The sequence below is a fragment of the Phaenicophaeus curvirostris genome, chromosome Z (genome assembly GCF_032191515.1).
Source record: "Phaenicophaeus curvirostris isolate KB17595 chromosome Z, BPBGC_Pcur_1.0, whole genome shotgun sequence".
NCBI classification, from domain to species: Eukaryota; Metazoa; Chordata; class Aves; order Cuculiformes; family Cuculidae; genus Phaenicophaeus; species Phaenicophaeus curvirostris.
Window position 1 is genome coordinate 65,544,442 of NC_091431.1, and position 6,114 is coordinate 65,550,555.

Here is a 6,114-nt window from a genome sequence, read left to right on the forward strand (position 1 = left end):
CAAGGACAGGTACAGGGTAGGGACAGGGATGAGCCTCAAATATATTTCTGTTGTGAGGTCTGATACAGGAACAGACTTTACTGTAGGGGTGTGTGGTGGATATGTTAGCAACGCTGTCCACAAAGCCTAATCCTCAGAAGCCACAGCTACTTCTCTTTTCCTTGTGATTTCATGGATGGTTTTTAGCCCTCAATGTTCTTCCCTGTCAGGAGTAAAACTGATCATAAATTGCAGGTGATTTGAGTCCTGTTAGTTCATTGACAATTGAACCAGACCTTCAGGAAACAACCCATCAATTGTGTTTATCGGGATCAAATCAACTCCCTTGGGGCCCCAGCCCCAACGAGAGGAAGCTTACTGGCTTTATTATGTGCAAAACTGTACACATTGGCTGTATGGTATTGCAGGAAATCTGTATTAGAAAACATCTAAGGCATGTTGAGATGGCTCTGTGAGACTTATTCCTGCTGCAAGGGTGTATGAAGAGTGGTGTGTGAAGAGCATGTGCAGCCCACGCGTGATGCACCCTTGGAAGCAGTGTGGTCTCACAGAGCTGGAGCTTATCACCTCTCGTTGTTCATGCCATGCCGAGTTTGGATTCAAGAGCCGCTGTGCAACTTGACAGTCACTTGGAAACCTTCTCTAATTTGAACTCTGCTGTGTGGTTCCCAGTGAAGTAAGACATCATCAATTGAACTAGGAGCTCTAATATTAGACTGTGAAAGCCAGGCTTATGACTGGGTGCACTAGCTTTCAGTATTTCTGCAGCATTTTTCTAGTGTGTGCTGTGCACCAAGACAACAAAGCTCAAAAAAATAATGCATTTCTAAGGAGGAAGAGGCCACAGATTTCTAGAACCCAGTGCATTTCAGGACAGGGGAAAGAAAAGAAAGCCTCTTGCACCACATGTGCATTTCTGAAGGCTGGCTGTTTTCTTTCACTGTTTTTGCTTCTTTCTTTAGACAAACAGAGGCAGTGACAGTGACTGTATCTAATGCTGGCATTTTATGAGGACACTATTCAGTGAGTACTGGCTGTGGCCATTCTCCTGGGTGCTTGCATCTTTGGTGTCTATACAGGGACAAAAGGAGCCTGGTTCTTAATTCCTGGGGAGCCACCAAGGAAACAGGGAGGATGTGACTTGCTGCTGCTGCTCCTTTTGCTGCAAACTTGCTGGAAGACTTTAACCCATTAATCTCACAACAGCTGTGTGTAAGATAGCTGGATATGATGTACTGATGTTACTGGATGGATCTTAGGAGAGACCTAGCTTCCAGAACCCCTCAGCTTTGCTGCTCTACTAAGACACACTAAACACTGTTCTGTAGTGCTGAAGATGATGGTTCCTGGGAAAGCATCTGCCATGGAGCTCTGGGCCAACTGGACCCATCTGGGTGGTGAAAAACACCCTCCTGGGTGTCAGCATGGGTTCCCAGAACACTACTTTTGTTGGACCATAGAGTAGTTGTGCTCTTCTGTCCACGGAAACGGAAAGAGAGGAGCCATATAAACCACAGAATTGGAAGAGGAGCTGCCCAGGACGGCTGCAAAAGCAAAACGAGCCAGGACTCGTGGAAGCTTGAGGCTGTGCAACAGTGTATGAGCTGGAAAGGGCTCAGAGCTTGGTCGTGGTGTCCCCAGGGGCAGAAAATGGAGGGAGTGTGAGTGAGCCAGCTTTGAAGTTATGCCCCAAAACAATAAGCACTCAGTGAATTCCCTCCGATACCTAAAGAGCCTGCATGGCATAGGTCCATCCAGCTCCAGGAAGACCCTCTTACCCCCTGTACTGTGTGCACTGTCCATGTCGAGGTGCTTCACATCCTAGAAAGCAATAAGAAAGTGTAGCTCAGAGCAGGGTAGCAGTAAAGGTTTGGAACAGAAGAGAAATGAGCCATGTCTGGCAGGTTCAGGAGCCTGTCAGGTCTAGAAGGTCTATCAGGGTGTTCAACAGCAAGATTATTGCAGCTGTCAATTCAAGATAATAAGCAGAGACATTTCAAGGCAAATGTAATGCATGGTGAGAGCATTCTGGAGTGGGCAGGTGTATCAGGGGTGTTTTTCTCAATGTCCACTGCTGGATCTGGAGGGAGAGAGGAGTGAGGCAGACCTGAGAAGGTTTTGAGGGTGTTTTTGGGAGCAGGGGTACAAGGGCCTGAGGGAACCAGTGAAAAGGCTGTACTGAGGCACCCAGGAGAAACATTGAGCCTGAACCTGCTGCTTGTGGGCAGATGGGTGAAGAGGAGCCCTGTGGCTGGCAGGATGCTCTCTTCCCAAAGAGGAAGCTCTTTGAACCACATGCAATTTCCCTACGTGGCTGTTTCATTTCTGTGTCTGCACATCTCCTGCACCAGGTTACAGAAGCGTCTTTCCTGAGCAAGTCAGACTGAGACTTGCCTGGGAACTTTGTGCCATCATGGCCCTGCAAGGTCTGTCTCTGGCCTTTCTCCTGGTCCTTGCCCCTCTGCTGCTTGCACAGGGAGAGATCTTGAATCCCAGGAGTGAAGAGGGAACCCAGGAAGCAGGTAAGAATGTGTTGTGCCTCTCTCTTACAGAAAAGGTTTTTCTGCTCCTCTGTGTACATTTGCTACGGGACTTCACCCTGTTTGGCCCACAGTTGTTGGGTTGAGGAGGTCTGCAATTGGTATCTGCATCAGTCCTGAGATGCTTGGACATCTGTCAAGTTGTGGTGGGGCAAAGTTCTGTTTCGGGATGGAGGGCAGCTTGGTGTGCTGGGACAGCCTCCCTAAACATGGGAACTGCAAAGTTTCTCTGTGGGCTGGGCAGTTTCCCTGGGAGCAGGAGATGGCCAGTTCAGACAATCAGAGTGGTGGTGGCCTTCTTGAGACAACCCAGGCAGCATTGCTGTTGCAGGGAACGTGGTGGTGGTGTTTAGCAAAGATGTGAAGAGCTGTGAGATGAATCCCACTGTTAGCTGGGAATTGTTCTTGGAATTTTTCTGTTCTTCCTCTGTGCCAGGGAGGGCTAGGGGCACCTCCTAGATCTCTGCTGGGCTCTTCCTGTGGAGACTGTGGGCTTGCCTATGGAGACTGTGTACTATGCCCTGAGTTTGCCTATTGATGTACTCGTGGGACAGAGCAGGAGCGGCTGCTCTTTGCACCATGGGCTGGAAGGCCTGAGCTGTGAGTCATTCCCTCCACAGGGATTTGGGAGCAGAAGTGGCTTGCCAAGTCATTGATGGGTTATGAGTCATGAGCCACTGCTGGTGGCTAGAGGGATGCCCCATTCCAGCAAGCCCTCAGCTGTCTGGAGCAGGATGGAGCCCATTTCCCTCTATTCAGTAGCAGCTCCTGCCCCTTTCTCCTGTTCCTCATCCGCCATCCCTGAGAAGCCCTCTTGATAGTCACAGTTCTTCTCTCCTTGGCCTGAGGAGTCCCACCTGGAGGACGCTGTGATAGGCTCAGGAAAGACATTGGCTCTGAGTGACGAGGGAAGATTTTTTGAACGTGTTTCTGCAGAAGAGGAGCGGGGCAATGAATTGAGGCTCTTGTCATTATCCCATACCGTGGTACTGGCATCTGCAGCACCGAAGGCAGTCACTGGAGTCTGGATTAGTAGTCCAGAAGAGCTGCAGGCACAGGCAGAACTTGCCTTCACTTGCACAGACAGAAAAGCCCTAATGCCAGGCCAAGGCCCTCGCAAGATCTTTTCCTGCAGCTGGTGCTCTTCAAGTGTCATCAAGGAATCATACAGTGATGTATGCCTTTTTCGCTTTCTCTCCCTGTCCTGTGTCCTTGCTGTTCAGGAATAGCCACGAAAATCTGAATGACTCACGTGCATTTCCTAGACCAGAACTAGACAACAAAGGTCCACGTTACTTCCTGACAGAGCCTATGGCCCAGTTTTGCTGACCTACCTCTCCCTGCTGAGGTCTACACGAGACAGCCTTATGCTCTCATTCCTCACACTTAGTACACCCCATCTTGTGCCTTGGCCTTGCCAGCTGTTTTCTCACTGGCTTCTCTTGTTGATGTCTATTCCCTTAGGAAAGCAACCTGTTTGTCACTACGTCCTCTTGCATTGCAGGTCAATGTCAGCCTCCTAAATCAGCCAGGCTGTGCCCTGTGTGCTTCACTCTCCATGTAAGGGTGTTTCTAGCTGGCCTTTCAGATTGTAGAACATTCTAGGGACAGCCAGACTTTTGGAAGCTGTGTTCTGACAAGCACCAGTAGGAAAAAAAAAGTTCCTCTCCCTGGGTGGAAATCTGCTCTTTGGAGCATGGTTCATTTTCATGAAGCAGAGGGATTTCCTCCCCACTGTCTGTAGTCCCTGGTCAAATGCTGAGCGCTGGGCAGGTAGCCCAGACACTGCTGGGAGGACAGGTCCTGGATGTCATCCTGGGTCAGGAATATGAGGAGGTGTGTGCTGCTTCAGGGTGGTTTAATGACAAGAGGGGACAAGGTATGTTCTGGGCATACCTAACAAGGTACGGACCGAGTTTCAGCCCTGTCAAGGCTTTCGGCTGTCACAGTGAAGTGTGTGTTCTAATGGTGGTGTGAGGGATCCAAGAAGAGGGAAGAGGGGGAAGTTCCGGACAACTCATGCTGTCTCAAAGGGTGGGGGTGGTGGCCACTAACCTTTGCGATGGAGAGGCAACGTGCAGGATTGAGATTTTGGCATGAAAACCTGCTACCAGATAAGGGAAGCATGACAATACCACTGTTCCAGTGTAGAGGTTTGCAGCCCATGAGTGCTGGCTGGCAACAAGCAGGCAGTTGTAGAGGTGTGTGTAACTGAAGAGAGGTGTTTCATCCTATTTTAGGGCAGGCCACCCCCTACCCTGATGCCTCCTCATGCATTAAGTTTGCACTGGGTGAGTGAGTCTGGGTGACACGTTCACCAAGGCAGGACAAGACAGGCTTGTTTTGGGTAAAGTGCACAGAAAAGGCTGGGTGCACGAACTGTGGTGTGAGCTTTGTGGCCAGTGCTGTGAATGTAGATGTGGAGGTCTGAGGACGGGCTATCGGTGCTGCCAGCTGCCTCATGGGGCCAAGTCAGAAGGGTGTGCAATGGCAGAAGATGCCTACTGGGGCTGGGACAGTCCCACAGCCCCTTCCTTTGGGAGAGAGCACAAGAGAGAGCATCCACCAGGCTGCTGGATCATGCTGGCTGGAATCCCTCCACAGCTCATGGTTGGGCAGGAGGACCTGCAGGTAACCCTCCAGCACTGGACCCGATGGTCTAGGGCATCGTCCTGGGGTGTACTCAAACTGTGTTATCCTTCTCAAGTGAGGGGGACCGGCACACCTCCAAATGGGGCCTCCTGCCTCCCAAGGGCACAGATGGAGCCCAGTGATCCTCAGGGCTCTCCCATATGGCCTCTGCACACAGGAAGATGTCCCTCATTCTGGGACTCCATGCTGTGGTTTATCCTGAACCAGAGCAGCTGTGTCGTGAAATATTTGGCGCAGCTGAGCTGTGGTGGGAACTATGTGCCATCAGTCCCCCAAATCGGATACATTTCCAGCAGGACCCATCCTTTGTGGAACGGGACTGCTATCTGCCAGGGTAAGCACAGCAACACATCACCCTGACCCCAGGCTCCTGAGCTGGCAGGAGACAGAGTGACAGTCCAGGAGTGGGGGATCTGGATGCCTGTGTATTCCCCCCTTTTCTGGCAGTGACAGGGCACCTTTTATCTCAGCTCCTTGCCACAGGCAGCTGATGAGGTCTGTGCTCCTAGGAAGGGGTTCAAAGGCAGGAACCCTTACTGGTAAGCATCTTCTGCCTCCACATGGAGAACTTCGGCTGTGAAGCTGGGAGGAGGAGTAGATGGAGGAGTTCAGCTCAAGGCTTTGGCAACTTGTACTGCATGTTGCCCCGGGGAAACTTCTCTGGGGTTTAGGTGAACTCTGATGTGGGAGGCTGTCACTGCTCACTTGGGCATGAGGAGGGCCAAGAGGTCTCAAGTGCCCCATGAAAGGTGGAACCCAGTGGGGGCTTAGGAGACAGGGAAACAGAGGAGATGATAAGCCCTGTAACCTGAACAGTACCTGAGCACACTCTGGGAGTAGAGGGTGTTGTGTGAGTCTCAGGGAGAGGTCAGCGTCATGGTGAGGAGACAGCTGTTGTCGAGCCTCCTCTTGCCACTTCCAG